Raw genomic sequence first — 22,024 nt, 5'->3', positions numbered from 1 at the left:
AATTGTTAACAACCAGTTGTCTTCGTCTGAGGGAAGATGCGGGCAAAAGTGTGCGTAGATCTAGGCGTAGATTTTCTGCATACGAAACTTTATATTTCACAACCACAAAGAAAAATTTCTTCGTTGTACTGTGAAGGCGTTTTATGATCTGGTTGGCAAAAATATAAACTGAAATGTTGTGATCGCTATCAACAGCTACGTCTATCTCAATTTAAAAGCTTTCTGCTTTAAAGTACTTTCAACACAGGATTTGATTTGGATTTCGAAGAATTTGACCGACTTTTCGGTCAAATCATAATTTTTCACCATTCTATGCACCTTAGTGTCACGTGGAAGGTGTGCCGGGAATTAAATTCAGGTTGTGCCCGGAATAGACGTGGAATTGACGGAAACAGATTTCGAGGGACAATTGGGTTCTTTAGGGGTATCCAGATTATTGCATAATCAGATTCGCCGCCCAAAAAATAGTCGAAATCCAAAATTTCATAATTTTTGGAGTCCGGGAACTATTTTTCAAATGCATTTAAAGTTTGTATGGGGAAATTTTTTTGTTCGGGTCGAACTGTCATTTTATCGTTCAATCGATGTCATTCTATCCACGAAAATTAAAAAAAGTTAATAACTGTGCAAGCGCTTAAAAAACGTTAAGCTTAAAAGCAGGATTTGTCCAAGCTGGGACGTAACCAAGAGAAGAGGCAGAATATCCCATTCCATGTAGTGGTCTAGGTTATACCGAAGACTACTTTCTTAAGAAGACAAGCAAATCTGTTATTCTCCGATACTAACAGCAAGCGTCACTGCCACCTGGTGAGCTAAGGTGGTACCTTTGTGTAAAAGTGTAAGAGTGTATTGGTGCGAGTATGCAAATGTACACACACTATCATGAATAGTGCCACCTTCATCCGAGGTGGCGCTGCTAGCAGTGACTCCCGATTTTCAGCAGTGCTGCAGCAAGTCTTCTTGATAGTGTGGTCTTCGGTTATACGTTGTACTCACGATTATGTTGCCTCGAGTTCCACGCATGAACCAAAGCTACATCCGGTTGCTTCAGTCGCTCTAGATTGTACCGTCGTCGGTACCGTACATTACTAATTGCGGAGAGTTTGGGCGCAGCTTTACCATCCCCAGGCCTCAGGTGAGTACTAGGAGCCTTGAATGGAGGTTCAATTGTTCAGTCAACACGAAGTTGTATTTCATGTAGAATACATACACACCAAAATTTTTGAAATGCTTCCAGCACGCCAAAAATCAGCAAAAGAAATTGCTGAATTTCAGCAACATTTTTGCTGAATTTCAGCACAACTTTGCTGATCAACTGTCAAAATTGCTGGATGGTTCAGCAAGTTGAAAAATAATTGCTGATACTCAGTAATTTGTATTGCTGAATGCAATCAGCACGCCAAAAATCAGCAAAGTTTGCTGATTACCAGCAAAAATATTTTGCAGTGTAGGATGCCTAAGTGGAAGTCATATGCGTACATATGTACATCAATTTAACCGCTTGTAAAAAATACGCATATTGCCTAATCTTAAGCATCCTATTGAACAGCATCGATTGTGTGGTGGCTGAGGGGGTCTCATAAGACTTCAATGGGAAAGGGAAGGGGGGTCGGTCCATAAAATATTTGGGCGCTTCATGGGGTTTCAAGGTCATTCCAGGGGGTCTCAGGGGCATTTTAAGAGGTATCAGGGGCGTTTCAGGAGGCTCAAATAGGCTTCAGGGTACCTAGAATTAGGAGCATTCCAGGAGGTTTCAGGGTGTACTTGGAGGTCTCGGGGACGTTTAATAGAGTCTTAAAGGCAGTTCAGGGTACATGGATGTCTCAGGAGCGATGCAGGGGGCTCAGGAAGTACCTGAGACCTCCAGCTCAGAGGGTCTCAGAGAAAATCAGAGAGGTTCCAGAGGGTCTATTGGGCACATCAGGGTGTCTCAGGGCACTTCCAAGGGGAATCAACGCCGTTTTAGGGAGACTAAGCGGTTGTTTGGGGATATCCGGAGGTCTATTGAGCAATCTAGGAGGTTTCAGGGGTTAGCAGGAGGCCTCAGGGACGCTTCAAGGGGTCTCATGGGACTTTTCAGAGAGTCCCAGGGTGTTTCAGGGTGATCCTAGAGGCATTTCGGGGCTTTCAGGAGGTACCGCGCGATTTCGAAGTCGTTTCAACGGGTCCCAGCTCCAGGGATTTTACGATCCCATCCGAATCATCGCGGGAGTGAGGCGAAGATGTATACTATCACCACAGACAAACACACGTAGCACTTCCAACAGTTTTCGATTCAAATCATAGTCGTGGCAGCGTAAGTATACGCCCAGTGCGTAAAGGAGTGAGTTTAGCCAACCACTGAATACGTGGCAGCAGTGAAAAAACGTCAAACTTGAACAAAAACGACGCGAGCACCGTGGATGAACAGACAGCCAAGTAATAAATTTTTAAATAGCTGACATCGGCGAACATCGGTGTACAATGGAAATTATTAGACTACGTCTGTTTTTCTCTGGTTTCGGTGTACCAGGTCTCAGGGGATTTCAGAGGATCCCCTGGGGTTTTGGTCGCTTCAGCGGGTCTCAAGGGTATTCCAGGGAGTCTCAAAAGCGTTTTAGGGGGTTTGAGGGGGTCCAAGGGACGCTCAAGAACTACCGGTCTCAAGGGCGTTTAATAGAGTCACAGAGGTGTCTCAGAAGGTTTCAGGGGGTAGTCTCAGCGGCGCTCCAGGATTGTTTCAGGAGTCTCAATTGGGTTCCAATGGGTTTCAGGGCGTTTCAGGGGGTCTCAAAGGTGATGTTGCATTGCGTTTTCAATACGCTAGCCGTTAGGGGCTGTTCATAAACATATATAAAACATACAAAAAATATGAAATTTTTATGGAGCGTAGACTTTGGCCAGACCCCAAACAACCCCCCTCCCCCCCTATGAAGTCTACGTGGTTTATGAACGGCCCCTTAGTGAAACTGGTAAACCCGAATTAAAAGTAGAGTTTAGATGACCGAAGAAATAAATTGTTGCGTGAGCATCGGCAGTGGTTAACAGTATGTGAGTAATGCAAAAAGGTAATGTGCACGCGAAAATGGGAAACTATTCTGCAATGTAAGATAACATTTTTTTTTTGTATATAAATAGTAATAAGCAATAAATCTGCATGATATATGCATGTCTCTAAGTTGTTTTAGTTCCGGAGGCGACAATATCCTAACAGGTGTTATCTGGGGTCCCAGGGGGTGAGTACATGGAGGCCTTAGACGCGATTCAATAAATCTCAGAGGGTAACTGGAGAACTCAGGGGCGTCTATTGGGCGCTTCAGGGTGTCTCAGAGGCATTCAAGGGGGTCGCGAAGGTGATTTTGTCCATCGCAGTGCCATTTCGGAGACAGCCAAGTGGGTTTCTGAGGGTACCCGAAGGTCTATGGGGTGTTCTTGGAGGTTTCAGGGAGTAGCAGAGGTCACAGGGAGTCTTCAAAGGGTCTCATGAGGCTTTTCAGGGAGTCCCAGGGAGATTTAGGGGATACCGGAATACCGGTCGTTTATTGAAGTCTCAAGGGCTCAAAGGTGTAATGGGGCTTAAGGGGATCTCTAGGTCACTTCTAGGCCGTTTGAGAGGGTCTCAGGGCGTCTCATGGGGCTTTTCAGGGAGTTCAAGGGATACCGGAAGGTCGTTTAGGAAAGTCTCAAGGGCTCAGGAGATGTAATGGGGATCCAGGGGATCTCTAGGGTACTTCTGGGCCGTTTGAAGGGGTCTCAGGGCGCCTCAGGGGCACTTCAAGGAGTCTTAGGGAGTTCCAGGGATGCATAATGGCGTCTGTGAGAGTTTCATGGGGATTGCTGCAGGTTTCACGGGCGCTCCGAAAAGTTAAGTACCAGGAGGACTGACGGGTGTATCTGGGAACCACATGAGCTTTTATGGAGCGTTCCATGGGGTCTCAGGGGCATTTTAGGGGGTCTAAGGGAAGTTTTTGATGGTCCCAGAGAGTTTCATGAAGTCCCAGAGAGTTTCAGGGGGTTCCAAGGGGTCTTTGGATGCTTCATACAATTCATAACATACCCCTGAACGCCCTTAAATTCCCGAAACCCTTCCATAAAAACCCTCGAAATCCCTTGAAATGCCTCTTAACGACCTTAAGACGTCCATAATCCCATTGAAGCTTCCTTGAAACGACCCTGAAACCTTGAAATCCAATTGATTTCTGAAACACCGCAGAAACTCCTTGTAACGCCCTTTGAAAGCTTCTGAGATCCCCCCGTAAACCTTAAAAGCGATTTGAAGCCTCTTGAGACGTCTCTGAAACCCCCGTAATATTTTTGAAACGCCCACGAAACCAGTCGGTCTGGGAACTTCCTGCGAACCTCCTTGGCTCGATCTCAAATACCCAGTAGCCAGACCTGTTCTCGTGAAGTTTCCCGGACTTAAGCCGGGAGCGGTCACGTCGTGTGCACAAAATTCCCTCTTCTTATTCCCTTCAGTGCATACATTAAACTCCCAGCCCACGGCATAAAAAGAGGTTCCAGTGTATTAATGTCTTGAAATATTGTACACTGGAACCTCTTTTTATGCACATAGCTGGGAAAAGGCATAAAAAGAGGGAAATTTATGCATAAATTAAGTTCGGGCTTCAATTAGAGAATCTAGTTCGCGAGAACAGGTCCTGCTCCTGGGCAGTTGAGGTGGGGCTAAGGGGGTTTCCAGAAAGATCCCAGAGAGCCCAAAAAGGGGGTTCCAAAGGGCTTCAGGGGCGTTTTAAGGGGTTGTTTCGGGGGATTTGAGGAGCCTTTTAAGGGTGTTCTGACAAGATTTTTTGGTGTTTTCATGAGATTACGGGGAATTCTGGGGTGTTTCAAAAGTATTGAGTGAGTTTCAGGGGCATTCCAAGGGGCTTTAGGGGCAATTCAAGGGATCTCAGGAGCCTTTAAAGGGCGTTGCAAGAGGTTTGAGGGGCGTTTTAAGGTTTTTCAGAGTCTGCTGTGAAACGTCCTGAAATGCCTCAAATATCCCCCTTAAACCCCCCGGGGACCCCATGTAACGCACCTGAGAGGCTTCGAAAACCCTGAAAACTCCTCCGTAACGCTTCTGTAACGCCTCTGAATCCCACCGAAGAGACTCTGAAACGTCCTGAAATGCCTCCAAAATCCCCTTTGACTCCCTCGGACCCATGTAACGCACCTCAGAAGCTCCGAACCCATTGAAAACTCTTCCATAACGCTTCCGTAACGCCTCTGAATCCCACCGAAGAGGCTCTGAAACGTCCTGAAATGCCTCCAAAATCCCCCTTAGACCCCCTCGGACTCCATGTAATGCACCTGAGAGGCTCCAAACCCCCTAAAACTGCTACGTAACGCTTTCGTAACGCCTCTTAATCACGCCGAAAGTGGTCTGAAACATTCTTAAATGCCTCCAAAATCCCCCTTAAACCCCCTCGGACCCCATGTAACGCACCTGAGGTGCTCCGAACCCCACGAAAACTCCTCGTAACGCTTAAGTAACGCTCCTGCATCCCGCCAAAAATGCTCTGAAACGCCTTGAAATGCCTCCAAAATCCCCCTTAAACCCCCTCGAACCCCATGTAACGCATCTGAGATGCTCCGAACACCCCGAAGACTCCTCCGTAACGCCTCTGAATCACGCTGAAAATGGTCTTAAACATCCTGAAATGCCACAAAAAATCCTCCTAAACCAAAACCCCTAAAAACGCATCCGTAATGCCTCTGAAACCAGCTTAAAATGCTCTGAGACTTCCTGAAATGACTCCGAAATCCCTTTCAGACCCACTCGGGCCCCATGTAACGCACGTGAGACCTTCGGAAACACCCAAAAACGAGCCTGTAACCTTCCTTTGCTCTCCTCTGTATACACCCCTTGGCCGCTGTTGCAATAGTTCCCATCATTATTAAATATTCTTATGCACAATATTGGTTCTGAGTAGCTTTCCCTCTTTTTATGCAAGGCGTAAAAAAAGGTCCATAAATTAAATGTGCATAAAAATAACATGCATAAAAAGAGGTTTTAGTGTGATCACTTTCAAATTAAATCGAAACATGCAATACCCCAAGGATGCTTGGTTTCAAGCCTAGCCAGAGTGTACTATCTTCTATCTGCCCCTCCATTCTAGGCTCATGAAGTTCACCATTCATTCGCACGTGTCACAAAGGCAGATAAGACACACTCGACCCTCATTCCTTATCCCGATATTAACCACAAACCCTCGATGGAAATTATGAAGTCCCTCTCTACATTGTAGGTATGTGTTGCAGAGCATTTCCCTTCCTTCCATAACTCGATTCCTTCCTTCAGATCCTTGCCTTCGGTAGGTCACAAAAAAAAAACCGTAAAACGTCATCACTGGCGCTGCCATCGCGCGAGAATCTCGGTTTTGTTTACAAAATCTCAACTCTCATTATAAATTTGCTTCGTGCTGCGAAGCTACGAAGTAGGCGCAGGTCCGCACGGTGTAAACTGCAACAGCCATCGTCGTACCAAACCACCGCCGCCAACTGCGACGCAATTCTTCGCCACTTCACTTCCAGTCAGATTCAGGAAGTTATGTATGCCAAGCCTCTCACTCGTCGTCGTCGTGAGCGTGCGGGAGGTCAAACCACCTCTCGCAGCGAAGCGGCGAAGTCAGTGGGTATAGACTATAGGTAGAAGCTTCCGTGTGGTTCCCTTTCTGATGGACGAGGTTGGCGTCCCTGACCGGGGAGGGTACAAGAAATCAAAATTCGAAAAAATAATGTAATGTGGAAACTGAAAATATAGGTAAAGGAACAGTTGAATCTCGTTTTACGTTTGTTTTGAATACGCCGGATCGTTTTAGGTCCAAAATTAAGATTAACGTCAGTCATGGCTCTAGCATAGTTAGCGAGGATAACAAAGGCCATCGAGTGTTTTCAATAAGATTCAAGGGGTTTCAATGAAGTTCTAGTCAGTGGGTTTCGGGTGGTTTTCAGGAGCGTTTAAAAAGCTTTAGGGATGTTTCTAAGGATTGAAAGACGTTTCAGGGTGTATTTGAAAAATTGAGGATGGGTTTACGGGCATTTCAGGGGGCCTTAGCAAGATTCAGGGGGTTTACATGTTTGGCCCAGGAACTCTCTGAATCACTCTGAAACACCATTGGTAGGAGAGCCTCTTAAAACCCCTTACACAATCAGAGACCCTTCTGAAACCACGCTGGAAGCTCCTTGAAACTCCCTGAAAACTTCCTGCAACCTTTAGAAAGTCTCGTGACCACCGACAACGACACCAGCAGAAAGATTCAGAGACGCATTGTCGCAAATCGAGCTTACTTTGGACTCCCCAGAGATCTACGATCGACCAAAGTTCGCCGTCACACGAAGTTAACTATTTACAAAACCCTGATTAGACCGGCAGTCCTCTATGGGCACGAACATGGACTCTTCCAACGGGTCCTCGGAGTTTTCGAGCGGAAGATGTTGCATGCCATCTACAGCTGAGTGAAGATGGAAGACAGGACTTGGAGAAGGCGAATGAATCACGAGCTGCATCAGCTGCTGAGAGAACCATCCTTCGTCCTCACCGTGAAAATCGGGAGGCTACGGTGGGCGGGTCACGTCATCAGGATGTCGGATAGCAACCCGACTAAAATGGTGCTCGAGAGTCATCCGACCGGTACAAGAAGACGTGATGCGCAGTGAGCTACGTGGGTCGATCAAGTGGAGGATGATCTGCGGACCCTTCGCAGAGTACGGAATTGGAGACACGGAGCCGTGGACCGAGCAGAATGGAGACGACTCTAAAGTACAGCAGAGATCATTCAGGCTTCAGTCTGACCAGTAAGGTGAGGTACCAGCGGGAGGAAGCCGGCGCCATTGGCCAGGCGGTTACGAGGGCAGGAAAACTTCAGTTCCTACAACCTTGTCCAGAACGCTGCAATGGCCAAGAAAGCATGGGGCCGTATGAAGACTGCATTCCAAGACAACGTATACATCCAGGAGTTCGAACTACTTCGGCAACTGCCGGAGTAGAGTTATTGGATTATGCTACGGTGGAAGATTACGTCAACCAGCTGATGGCACACACTGGTTCAGATTGGCTAGGTGAATGATCGGTGGATGTCTAGTATTCTTCTGATGGGCTTGCCGAAGCAGTTCGAGCCTATGAAAATTAGCCTAGAAGCATCCGGGGTCCAGATGCGAACAGATACGATACGTACAACAATTCTGCAGGAATTGGTCTGACGACTCTGGATGCGAGTCTGGACGGGCGTTCTATGGCCAACCCGGAGCGAAGTCAATGTCAGCAAAGGCGGGTAAGAAGCACCGAAGAAGTTCGGCAGACGCTCAGCGTTCATGGTCCATCATCGTCGTGAAAGTCCGGTCCAGGTGATTGGGTTTTCGACTCCGGCACGTCGTCCCACATGTGTCGTGAAAAAGCAATCCTGAAAGAAGCAGAAGAGGTGAGTGATGTCGTTATCAGGTCGTGGCAATGTCGTTATCAAAGCCAACTTGGGCTGGGACGGGACCCGTCAGGTGCTAGTGCAAATACGAAACCATTTGCCTGTCAAAAAAGACCACTTCTGTTTGGTCGATTTGACAAACACAGCGTTGGGTCCCGATGCGTTTTTTTACAAGAGGGCAGTTTGTTGTTAAATTGGCCGTGTTGCAAGAAGTAACAAGAAGTAACTGATTGTCTCACTTTCAGTGCAGTTTGATTCAGAGTTTGATACGGTGAAGTCTGCTGAAATCCGAGTAGAAATGAGGTGCAAAGTGATTAATTGTGGGCGCAGTGATGTTTATAATCCTGGGCTTAAATTTTATCGGTTTCCCAAGGAACCAAATGTTCGCCGGCAGTGGATGGAAGCTTGTATGGGGAATGCAAACGAGGAAGACCTGCTCGTTTTCAAGCTTACTCCTCAAAGAAGAGTTTGCAGCGTAAGTTTAAATTAAATCCACTAGCTAGAAAATGAATAACTTTAACAGTTAAATTTAATGGTGCAGTCCCAAACGGCAAACGAAATGCGGATGGATCCTGGAATATTCCAGTTGATGCCGCTTTGGAGGACGACGAGTGGGAAGAAATTGAAATCGAGGATCTTGTAGTTGCTGATCCACCCGGCTCTTCTCGATTGGACGCAGATGATCAGGAAATGGACGTGGTTGAGAATTTTGCAGATGCTGATCACATGTTACGTGATTCTTTCAGCTATTCCAGCGAGTCGCAGTCTCTGAGGCGTGAAATTTTTCGTTTTGAGGAGCAGGTGACGAAACTTAAGAGGTAATTTTCCTGGTCATTTACTTGGAATGAAAATGTACAGTCCAGTATCCTATAAGAGCACTGGTCGGGAAGCGAGCGCAATAGTCTATTTTACGAGACTTTTCGGAACAGCAAATTACTCATTTATGAAAATATGACAGTAGGCTGACAGTACATGGAGATGGCATTCAGTATTACGCTGTTGTTAAATTCAGACAGTGCCGGATTTAACGGAGGGCAGGATGGCCAGGGCCCGACCCCCACATTTCAGAAACCCCCACAAAATTTCACTTCACGATAAAAAGTGAATCAAGAAACAAAAAGTAGTGCGAGAAACTTCTCTTGATTTGATTTTTATCACAAGAATTCAAACTACAGTCCCGATTCGTTCGTTGGTGGCTCGAAAGATGGGCTGTCTCGATGGTTGAATGTTCACAGGTTGGGGCAAACCCCAACTAAAAAGCACTGTCAATGTCAAAATAGATGTCAAAGCGAGTTTGACGTCTGACCGCCGTTGCATCGGAGTTCCTGTATACAGAACGTTTGTGAAAGTATGAGAGTGTTTTGTGACGTACTTCTCGTCACTCGCGTGTGTCTAGAGCATTTTGATCAGATGTCAGATGTCCCAACGAACGAACACGATTCACTAATCGGGGCGCAATCGTGACCCAACCAGCGAATCCAGGCTTTACTGTCTACTGACAAGATGTATGCGATATGTTGTGATCATTCTGAGGAAGTCCGTTATTATTTGTCGAGAACATCAAGCAACTTGTACTGCATGTGATCCAAAAAGCGGAAGACATTGGATTACGAGTACAATTCGTAACATCCGATTCCGGTTCTAAGAACCAGCGTATGTGGAAAGACATGGGTCTGAACATCAAAAACCAGAACATCCTCAACGATCTTTCTCTAGATCATCCTTCTGATAACAATCGCAAGCTCGAAATAGTACCCGATCCTGTTCATGTGTTCAAAAACGCCATAAACGGTTGGATATATAACAAGTTTCTCGTCGTTCCGAAATGGTACATGGAACAGGTCTTACTTCAAATATAGTTCACCGTGACCATCTGAAGAGTATTGTTGAATTCGAGGGTGGCAACCAACTGAAAATGGCGCATGGTTTATCTGCATCTGATGTGAATTTCGACCTCCCAGTATCGTCCGTGGACAAGATGAAAGTATCGAACGCAACAAAGTATTGCAACCGAGCAGTTGCTGCAGCACTTCGCGTGGTGGCCTCTGAACAAAATCGTCCCGAGCTACTAACAACGGCGTGTTTCATCGAAGATATGTCTGAATGGTTCGAGGTCATCAACAATCGTTCAGAAGAGAGAGTCCTGTGTAAATCAAACCAAGAAGACCTTCAATACTGGTTCAAGCGACTGGAAGCGAACGCCCGCTTGACATATGATATTCGTGTTGGGGAGTTGGGAAGATGGAAGCCTTGGAAAACAGGGCTGGTGGTTTGTACAAATGCCATTATACGAGTAATTGAACGACTTTTTGCTGGCGGTCATAGCTGTTTATTTACATCTAGGTTTGTTCAGGACTGCCTGGAAAACCTATTTTCAATAATCCGCTCGAAACAACGAAGGTCAACCCCTCGGGATTTTGAGAGAAATCTCAAAGTTGTAACCTTATCACAGTACATGGCCCCAGTTCCGAATTCTTCGTATTCATACGACGACCAGGAACATCTTGTTGGTATGGCGGATTTTCTAAGCCAACGCCGGAAGCAATCTAGAATTGAACAACCTACAGCCAGAAGCCAGACAGTTCTTGAGAGCAGTTCTTGATACAACAGACGGAATAGAAATAGATTTCGACATGCTGACTGACGCATCGTGTGAAACTCTTGATTGAGGAGAAGTGAATGCCCTTTTCTATATATCGGGATATATCTTGCGATCTTTGGCCAATCGATCGACGGTTTGCAAGAAGTGCTTGAAATTGACAGAAGGGCAAATCAGCACACTGTCTGAATCCCACCTTTTTACATTTTATCGTGCAATGGCTATGAAGAAGAATTTGTATTTTCCCCTCCTCAGAAACTTTTGATTATTTCAAGGCTATGGAAGTTCTTTACCGTAGCTGCAAGAACCACATTGATTCTAACAAGGACGTGGAACACAAGCTGGTCAACGAGTTAGCACTTCTACCAAACATTTTTCATCGTTCACCCTTCAAAATGGCATTGATTCGGCGCTACGTATCATTCCGATTGAAATCTGGTGTCAATCGGAAGCAACGCAAGAAGAAGTTTGACGGTAAGAGCATAGACTTAATGAGCCTCTGTACGAATTTGCCCTGTCCTGCTCACTCCCACAGAAAATTTGAAAACACCGCGCACAGTAAAAGTCCCATTTGACTTTTACTGTGCGAACTGTTTTAAAATTTTCTGTGGGAGTGAGCAGTACGCCAGATTCGTGCAGAGGCTCATAGTAAGAGTATGCAATCATAGCAAGAGGTAGAAAGGTTTTTTTTACTTTTACTTTTTAACTACTTTTTTGAACTTTTTTCGTTAAATATATTAATTGTTAGTTTGTTTATACATTAAAATCGAGAAAAGAAAGAAGATTTAGAAATAAAAATAGTTGGCTTTATTACAAATTAACATTTTTTTACTATTCTTACTTTTCTTTTTATTACTTATTTCTCAGAACTAAGTGAAAATGATAATTCACTTTCACTCTTGTAGCAATTTGGAAGGTAAAATTGTTTTTTTTTTAACGTTGCGGTCTCGGCAAACGTCCTTATGCCCGCCTGCTGTTTTTTTTTGGCATCCAGTTCCATATAAAAACTCGGAAATCCCCAATTTACCATTTTTTTATCTTCCGATCATTTTCATCAAAGCACCTTAAATTTTTGGGATATAAATGCGACCCGTTCGCAGTAGCGAGCTTGGTAGCGAGTCAGTTGAAAACCAAAAGGAAAAGTGCCGACGTGCATTCCGTGCTTGAAAGGGAAACATCAACGTCAACCGTTCAAATTCAAAGGGACCAGGGCAGCAGAGATGTTGGAACTCGTCCATAGCGATCTGTGTGATCCCATGGAAACGACTTCCGTAGAAGGGTAGCAAGTGCTTCCTTACCTTCGTCGACGATTGCAGCAGGAAGTGCTACATCTTCTTCATTCAATCGAAGACAGCAGTGTTGGAATGTTTCGAGAGGTTTTCAAGCCTATGCAGAGACCCAAACAGGTAAGCGGCTAAAGCGACTAAGAAGTGACAACGGGACCGAGTACGTGAATCGTGACATGAAGCGGCATTTGCACGAAACCAGTGTGTCGAACAATCCGGAGCAAAAATGTCGGGCCGAACGGATGAACTGGACCCTCGTGGAGCGTGCTCGTTGTCTCCTGTTTGATGCGAAGTTAGATAAATCGTTTTGGGCTGATGCGGTTGGGGCAGCTTGTTACCTCGTTAACCGTTCATCAACGAAAGGGCTTCAAGTGACTGAGGAAGAAAAGTTCAGCGGAAAGAAGCCGAACCTATCCAGTCGGCACGATGTCAGCACGAGAGTGATGACGCACATATCGAAGGTACCGAGGGAAGAAATGTGATCCGAAATCGGACCAAGGCATCTTTGTCGGTTACGCAGCTGGATTGGAAAGTTATCGTTTCTTCAATGCAAAATCCATGAAGGGTCATGTGAGTCGGGACGATGTGTCCTTGAACGAAGGCAGCAACGAAGCACGACTGGAAACTCCCGAACCAGAGATGCAACAGTTTCGGATGGTATCAGTGGACATCGACCCGGAGTCCAAACAAGGCGGAGAAGCAACCGTAGCAGAACCATTACCAGCGAATGCAACTGGTGTGGTAAGCCGCAATGGTAGGGAGTGCCGTACCGCAGGCAAGTACAACGATTTTCAGTCGAGCTTCAGTGCCGTCCCCCAAAGCATCTCCCTCAGCTCAGATATTTCTGGATGATCCGCAACGCAATCGTTTAGAAGAGAAGCGATACAAAGCGACGACAGTAGAAGCCGATGGTATGAAGTAATGGAGGCGGAGATGAAATTTCGCAGCGATAATGGGACTTGCGAGCTGTGTGATCCACTGGCGAGGCGGAAGGCTCTGAAATCGAAATGGGTGTTTAAGCTGAAGACGAAAGCACGATTTGCAATGAAGGGGCTACTCGCAAATCGAAGGAGTCGACTATGCAGAAACCTATTGATCAGTGGTGCGATACTCCACGGTCCGTTATCTAATGGCAGTGGCTGCGAGACTAGGGCTGAAGTTCCATTAGCTCGACGCAGTAAAGGCATTTCATCAAGGCGATTTTACCTCGAGGACGAGGAGATCTACGTGGAGCAGCCAGAAGGTTTTGCAGTGTCCAGCGAAAAGGTGTGTCGCTGAAAGAACGCCCTATACGGACTTAAGCAAGCAAGTCACGTGTGGAACGAGAAGCTCGACAAGGTACTGAGGGACAGCGATCTGCAGTCATCGAAAATAGACACGTGCGTCTATTTCCCGAACAACGGCGAAAAAGTTCTCATCATGGCCGTATAAGTTGATGACCTGCTGGTGTTCGCCAACGATGAAGGACATGGTCAACGCGTTGAAGGAGCAGGATCCGGGCTATGCGGAACAGATCTTGGGGATGCCAGGAGAAGTATATCGAGCAACTTCTGCAACGGTTTGAAATGATCAACTGCATTACCGTTTCTACGGCGTTTGATGCAAGCCAGACGTTAAACAAAGAAATGTACCCCAAGTCGTCCGATGAAACCGTAAAGATTTCAAACGATCCGTTTCGTGAACTCTTCGGTAGATTACAATTTGTCGCCCAATGTATCAAACCGGATATAGCACTCGCAGTCAATGAAGTCAGCAGTTTCAACAACAACCTGGGAGTAGCTTACTGGATGGCAGCCAAACGCATTCTGCGTAACCTGAAAGGAACAATGGATATGAAGTTAGTCTGCAGTAGTGAGAGTGGAGAATCGTTCCACGGGTATTCGTATGCAGACTGGGGAAACGATCTAGAGACCAGACAGTCTGTGACAGGCTACGTTTGATAATTCCGTTGCAACCACTCGTGTTTCCTTCATGAACCAAGGCTGTTGGTGTTCCTGACCGGCCTTTCCGTTGCCGAGCGGTTGCTGAGGCAACCTGCACTTTTATCGCAGTACCGTCACGTCACAGCATTTCGCCTCCTTGATTTCGTCCAGGTTTTGACCCTTTAGAGTTGTTTCCGCGATGAGAATCCTTACCTCGGCACCCTCACCAAGGACCACTTCCGCCAAACATTTGATGGCGGCACCGTTGCGGGTTTTATCGCGCTTAAGCTCGAAGATCATTTCGCCTGTACGAGTACCTTGGCATCGCTCCTCATCGCCTACATGACTTCCACGTACTTAGACTCGTCCGTCTTGATGACGAGTACGTCATCCTTCTCACCCTTGGCACCTGCCCTCCTACCTTTCCTAGGCTTGGTGTCCCTGCGCTCCTGTTTCTCTATCTTTTTCCTCTTCTGATACTTCCTGTTCACTAGTGTCCACGGGGTGTACTATATTGCTCCAACAGAGCAACAAGCAAACACTTCTGTGGACACTTCTTGAGGTAGATCTGCCCGTCTACAGTCCCGGTCATGTATTTCTTGGTAAACTAAGAAAGTTTCTGCTTCCTTACTTCCTCCGGAACAGCAAACTTGCGCAGCACGATGAAGAACACAATACAGTGTAAACAATACACTCTAACCTAACTTCTACCCAAATTTTCAATAAAAAATACCCAGTAGGCAATTTTCTACAGCTTTTTTTGTTGTCGTGATGCAATTTTGGGACATCCTCTGTGTAGATCAATCAGTGTTGCCATCTGAAGTCATAATTCTGAATAATGAAGTTTTCTGAACACCTGAAGAAGATAAACTTGCATCTAGTACTTGTGTTTACGGGAGTGTAGTTACCTACTGCTCGTTATATCCAATTCTTTATACCCTTCTAGAGAAGGAGGAGGGGTGGACAAAAAAAGAAATCGAAGTGTTATCAATTCACACGGTTAGAACTATTTACAATCACCCAAATAGAGGAACACCTTTGTTCGTCACGGACGACCATTGAAATTTCCTAGGTTACATCCACATGTAAAAGGACTAGCAAACGAAAACAACAGAATAGATGTATGGGGGCACACACGAATCATTACATCGAATCGAGCGAGAGTCGAACTCTGGCAAATGTCCGGCACGCGCAATCATCATGACCGAACCCCGGTCGTCGTCATTGAAGGAAAACCTCTCGCTCGCGGCTCTGTTTTGCTTGCGCGCTGCGGCTGAGCCTAGGTCGTCACATTTTGTTTTTAATTCGAGATTGTGTTTGTTTACTATACACATTTGCAACGACGACGACGACGGCGAGTTCGTGGCCTACTATGCTGATGATGACGAGCAGCCGAGGAGCGAGCGCTTGGTGAGAGTGGAATGAGCAAACGAAGTAAGCCGAGCGAGCGAGTAGAGCGAGATCGATTATGATACAAAGGAAAAATAAAATAGCCTGAACCCTGATTAATTCACCTGACATTTTGAGAGGCTAATGACAAAAGCCTTCGCGGACTCCGTCGTATGTTTGGAACGCTGCATCCAATTTAGACTAAATTCAGAAAACTGTTCGCTGCCATCTTTGTGAAAAGCTGGAGTAACTGTGAAAAGTGCACGCACATACATACACACACACATACATACAGACACTTATTCAGTTTTGTAGAACGTTACATTCAAGTGAAATAATACTCTTTCAGCACCACTTACTCGAACGAGAAAGGCAAAAAATACTTCAATCACGATTTACCAACCGAACCACCCTCGACCCTCCCCGCTTCGCATCCACAATTCAATCCACACCGCTTCCCACCCCTCGCACCACATTCAACACAATCATCGCACCACACCGAAAGGTTACGACGAAGGCATTCACCATCGTCATCGTCATCGGCTTTGAATGCACCGCACTCACACAACGCCGCCATCACAGATATGTACATAGCTTGTCGAGGTGCAGCGGCGCGACGCGGCGGAAAACCAGGCAAATGTGCGCGCGGATGGATGCGGAAAAAACAGCTACCTGATCAGCTGGGGCAGTGCGCGAGCTCGCAACACCATCATCGGATCGGAGCAACCGAGCACGAACGAGACGGCAATCAAACAAACATGCTCCGACTCGTTCTGACCTTCCTGCCTGACTGCCTGAAGAGTGTATGAATGTGGCCCGGATCGATTGTGTCCGCCAGCCACCCCCTGCCGCTCTTCGTTTATGGTAGTGCTGTGGTAGCAGAGGGGAACACCGGCCGCTACCGCGGCCACGTCCTCCGCTCTAACGGCCATCGAGCTTGGGTCGTTCGTGTACAAAAATGATGTGTTTTTTTTTTTCGAAGCGCTTTGTTGGAAAAAGGAAAATTGGGTGAGGGATGGAAAAGCGAAGCAGGCGGTGCGGCGAAGCGTAGTTCACATTTCTTTGTTTTGTTCGGTCTTTCGTAGCACACCGAGTCGGATTCGGTATCCGAAGGATTTGGAGGACGCGGATGTAACGGAGTGGGAACAAATTTTGCTTGTTACCTGCTTACTATGTTTTTTGACATGCAGTTCTGGAGAGAAATGAAAGTGTGGCCATCCGCACCACTTTCATTCAGCATGTTATGGGCCCAGAATTCAAGAAAGAACGAACTTTATATTTGATAGATAGACCTACGATTTTCCATCCAAAGTCATGGTAACGACGAGTGGCAATGGCAGGGCTGTTACAAAAGTCTCGATTTGGAAACCGCAAAATCCGCGCCAAGCCATTTGAAATCCGCGCCGAGGTCATCAAATCCGCGCCAGTACAAAAACATATGGTTTTGATGACTCAAACTCATAAAAAGCAACTATTCATGACTTTTGTTGCGCTCCAGGTGATCATTTCAAATGTAAAAACTGATTAGAGGAATCCTGAATAACATTTCTGATAGATTCTCGAGGAAATCTTTCAAGAATTCTCAAGAGAGGAATCCTTGAAATAGCCCATGGAGGAATCTGATAAATTGATGATTTCCTGGAAGATTCATTGAAGGAATCCCGGGAAGAAAATTTCTGGCAAATATTCAGACCTTTGAGCAAACTGTATGTAGAAAAGCATTAATTTATTAGAAATAATAAGATGATAATATTTTCTGGCCTTATCACACCCTTGGAATGTCCTTCTTCTGAGGATTCCAAAAATTCCAAGTTTTCAAGTATTCTGCAAAAAAAAAACCTTCAAAAATTCTACCAAAAATCTCTTCAGTAACTTTGCCTACAACGCCCCTCTCAACGAATGCTCCGATTGGAAATCAAAGATAAATTTTGCCATGACAATAGAAGTTTACATATTTTTAAGGATAATTCTATCAGAGCTTCTAGCAAAAAAAAAAACGATTCAACAGAAATTGCACAAGTAATTGGTTCAGGAGTTTGAAAACTCTATGAACTTAATCGTATGAATAATCCTATTTTGGGCACTTGCTGCTATAACTCAGTCACTTTTGAACCGATTGACTTGATTGGCAAGACACGTTTAGATATTTCATGTGCAAAAATTCAAGTCAATCTATTTGAAATTGAGTGAGTTATAGCTACAAGTGACCAAAATAGGTGCTCCTGCCCAAATGGTCCCAAACCCTATATAAGTTCCGTCCAAAATTAAAATTTTATCCAAAAATTTAGCCAAAAATTGATTTCGGGGCTTAAGCAGAAATGACTTCAAAAGGTTGACTAAGAAATTTAAAAGAGGAACTTCTCTGCTTTCACAAATTGAGCGTTTAGTACAGTGGTACTTATTACGCACTCCAAGCTAGGGACTAATAACATTATTTTTACTCAATCACAAAATTCTATAACTCCAATTTGGAAAGGTTCTTTATTTTGTCTGATTGTGTTTAGCTATATGTTTAAATATTAAATGTAAGTATATTGAAAACCATTTCCGCAAAAACCGCGCCGAAATTAGCTAAAACGCGCGAAATCCGCGCGAAACGCAAAAACCGCGAAAAACGCAAAATCCGCGCCACCTTTAACAGCCCTGCATGGTTAAGAGAAAAGTACGAAAATTTAGCCGTCTTCTGGATCGCTTTAACTTAAGTATGTGTGCCATCAGTAATCTCACGTTCCCATATTGATCCTATTCGAAAACAAGTGATTACGGCACCGATTGATTCCGTTCTTTTTGTTTTCATGAGTGCTCACTTCTAACAAAAAATACAAAGATTAGAAACAAAGCAAATAGCGCCTCAATCCTTCGTATTTCGTAGGATGAAAATGGGAACCACATGCTTGATAAGGGAACCAATATCCTAGTCTAGTCTGCAACTGGTCTAGAGGGCAAAAAGCGACCTAAACCGAATAAAGAATTCTATATTTTTGTTCCAAGTGATATCGACCAACGAACTAGACCATTTCTGAATTGAAAAAGCCTGGGAAGTTGATTGAGACTGATCTCAGCCATCGCACGTGATGGCAAGTCACTCCCCAGGGCTCATGTAGCCCCAAATCCCATATATTTCAAAGAAATGTTTTAGTTTTCGCTTCGTAATCAGACTTTTTGGTATTATTTGAGCTGTCTATCACGACAAAATATTTTGAGGTCATACACAAACAGATTTGAGCATAATAAATTGTCGTAAGTATGTGTGATGCGAGGTATGCACTTCAAACGGAATCGCTCAAGTAATTTTCGTTCAGTGCATTATTTTTCCGTGACCACAATGGTCAAGAAATTCAACACAGCAAGCACCATTTGATTTGACGTTTCGTTTCAGCTCCGTACTAGAATCCGGAATAAAGCGACTCTTTAATATTTCTTGAGCGAAATTTCCACGCATCGAGATAGGCCAAGAAATTTCTTGCGATCAGCGTACTACTCATAAGTAACCCATTTTGCCCCAATCCCCTTATCTGTATACAGTAGACGTTCGCTCGGTGCAAACGCTTTAACTGCAATGCTTTTTAACTGCAAGTCCGCTAAGTGCAACAATTTTGCAGTTATCGCACCGCTATTCGTCAAAATGAAATGTCATCAACGATGCGATGTTTTTTGCATGCACTTTTGTTGCAATGCGATGTTTTTCGAATGCACATTGGTTGCATTCTGCAGCAACTGACAGTTATGTGACGTCTGTCAGTTGTTGCAGTTATCGAATTTCATTCGGTAAGTGAAACGTAAACATGTTGCAGTTATCGAACGTCTACTGTATATAAATATGCAGTGGCATACGTGGGACCGCGCATAACTTGCGAACGGAAGGTCCGATTTTGCTCGTCTTAGTTTTGTTCTGTTAGTTTTCATCCAAGAAGGTTTATGAGGTAAAAAACTTGGAAAATTTGAGAGTTTTTGAAAATCGATTTCCATACATTTTGACCGGGGACCTGGGTCTTGGCTAGAAACTTGAAGCGTCAAAAAAACGCAGTAGACAAGACAAAATTTGCCGGGTACAGCTAGTATTTGTATAAGACTAGTAGTTTTCTAATTGTTTGTTAATATTCTCAGCATAATTGACCGTGATTTTGATTTCCAAATTTATCAGATATAATATTTACATTGATAAAAGTTCCCATGGGCAAAATATTGCCAGGTTACCGAATTATATTATGATATTTCTACAAAATCATATTTTTTTTTCAGTAGTATTGGACTTGCTTCGCATGATATGATGTACTCATGAGACATTATTCTTCTTGCTGTGTATGTCTTTTAGATATCAATAGATTTTGGGTTTTATGTGGCATAACATTAGCCCATATGAATCATTTTGGCCCCAATACCTTTATATTTCGATGGAAAGTAATAGTTGGCTCATCGTTAATCAAACATTCTAGAATTGTTTGAGGTTTGTGTCATGACAAGTTGTTTTTAGGGCATACATAATTAGACATAAGCAGCATAGAGTACTATAAGTTTGCCTAAGTATCTCGTTTAGCCCAAATGCCCTTGTGTGATGAAATTTCTATGATATGTATTGTTGTTTAGTCTTCTCAAGGAAATATTTCAGTATTTCTATAATTCCCCAATACTTCCTTTAGGGTTTCCTCCCGAATTGGCTTCTCAGATTTTTCAGGGGGCGTCCATAAATGACGTAACATTTTTTGTCCGATTTTTTACTCCCCCTTCCCTCGTAGCGTATTTTCCCAAACCTAATACATGGCTCGTCACACAATCCCAGACTCCCCATCTCCCATGAAATGCTACGTCATTTATGAACGGTCTCCAAGGAAATTTTTCTGGCATCCCTAGACATACGCGCCAACTTGTAACGTAGTTGAGGGAGGGGGGGGGGGTTGGTGAAAAGCTTCTCGAAATCAATGAAATTCGAAAAATATCGACTAGTACATTGAGCTGAAAAAAGTGGAATGTTGTTCAATTTTGGAGAGCTTCTCTGAACAAAAACTCTAGAGAAATCTGAGAAAGGACTGAATTAGGCTTTTCAAAATTGTTTTCTGATGGAAACCGAGAAAAAAAATGAAGGTGAAGCGGACCTGGTATGCTGGTCAGAACACTTGATTCACGCCGAGGACCTGGGATTGAATCCCACTTCCAACAAAGTCACAATATATGGTTTCTTCTTTCGGAAGGGAAGTAAAGCGTAGGTCCCGAGATGAACTAGCCTAGGGCTGAAAATCCCGTTAATACAGATAAAAAAGGAAACATCTAAGAAGCAACTAGGTGAACTTACGTATTTTCGACAGTTTTGTTCTTTTTGTCATGGGACGTATTTCGAAAACTGTTAAACTCAAAGTTGGCATCAAATGTTTTCCAATCAAGTTGAATTATACGACCAAGGTTTAGGCCAACTTGGCCGACAAAACCCCTCATAACGAAGGAACAATCGTGCTGATAATACCATAAGTCACCATATTTAAGAAATCTCCAAGAGTTACACCGGAAGAAAGTTCAGAGGAAACTCTTTGTGGAATCGCAGAATGATCTTTTGCTGGAATCCCAGAAGAAATAATTCTCGCGTTTAGTATCATATCCCAAGTAACAATTTCAATTCCTTTTAGATTTGATTATATTTATGGAAGCTTTATCACAGCATGACCAATTCATGGAACATTTATAGTTGTTTTTATCAAGAGAAAACAATCTTCGTTCGTTTGCGGTTTTTAAGTTATCTTCAAGTTAATTTTGAAATTCGCGCATAAAACAACTGAATTTACAAGAGCATTAAATCTTATAATAAGTTTTAAGGTGTATTTGAAGTTATTTTCAACACATAACATCAACATATTTTATTAAAAGTTTATGCTTCGTTTATTCTAGTGCATTTCATCTGGCTAATCCTCCTTTAAAAACTTCTTGAAGCCTTCTATTCTTGAGCTAGAGCCATTACCCTGGAACAAGAACTATGCGAAATAATGATAAGACAACGAACTATTTTTCAATCCAAATAATGAATGTAACAAATTGGTCGAAAAACCGCGTTCTCATGCAAATATAAACACATAAACATGTTTGCTCACTGATAATTTAGCCATTCTTGTGCTAAAAAGTAATCATGTCAACGAAATAATGATTTTACGTCCAATCAAAAATGCGAGTAGCTGGCTGCTGTCGTCCTGCCTTCAACCAGTTTCTCACACATGCCATAGCTATGCGAATCGAAAATGAAATGGGTACTTACTGTGACTCTGCTCAAGCTCATGCCAAATAGTGTAATTGTAGTAAGTTGCACTTTATTATTAATAGCAAAAATACAGGGAAACAAAATAGAATTGGCACATCTTGACGCGAAACACCGCGAAATGTACAGAGACAACTTTCTAGCATCGAAAACGTAAACAAACAATTGTCAAAGGCTGTTACTCTTGTATA

Source organism: Aedes albopictus, chromosome 3 (assembly GCF_035046485.1).
Source record: "Aedes albopictus strain Foshan chromosome 3, AalbF5, whole genome shotgun sequence".
Classification (NCBI taxonomy): Eukaryota; Metazoa; Arthropoda; class Insecta; order Diptera; family Culicidae; genus Aedes; species Aedes albopictus.
This window is presented reverse-complemented; position numbering follows the sequence as displayed.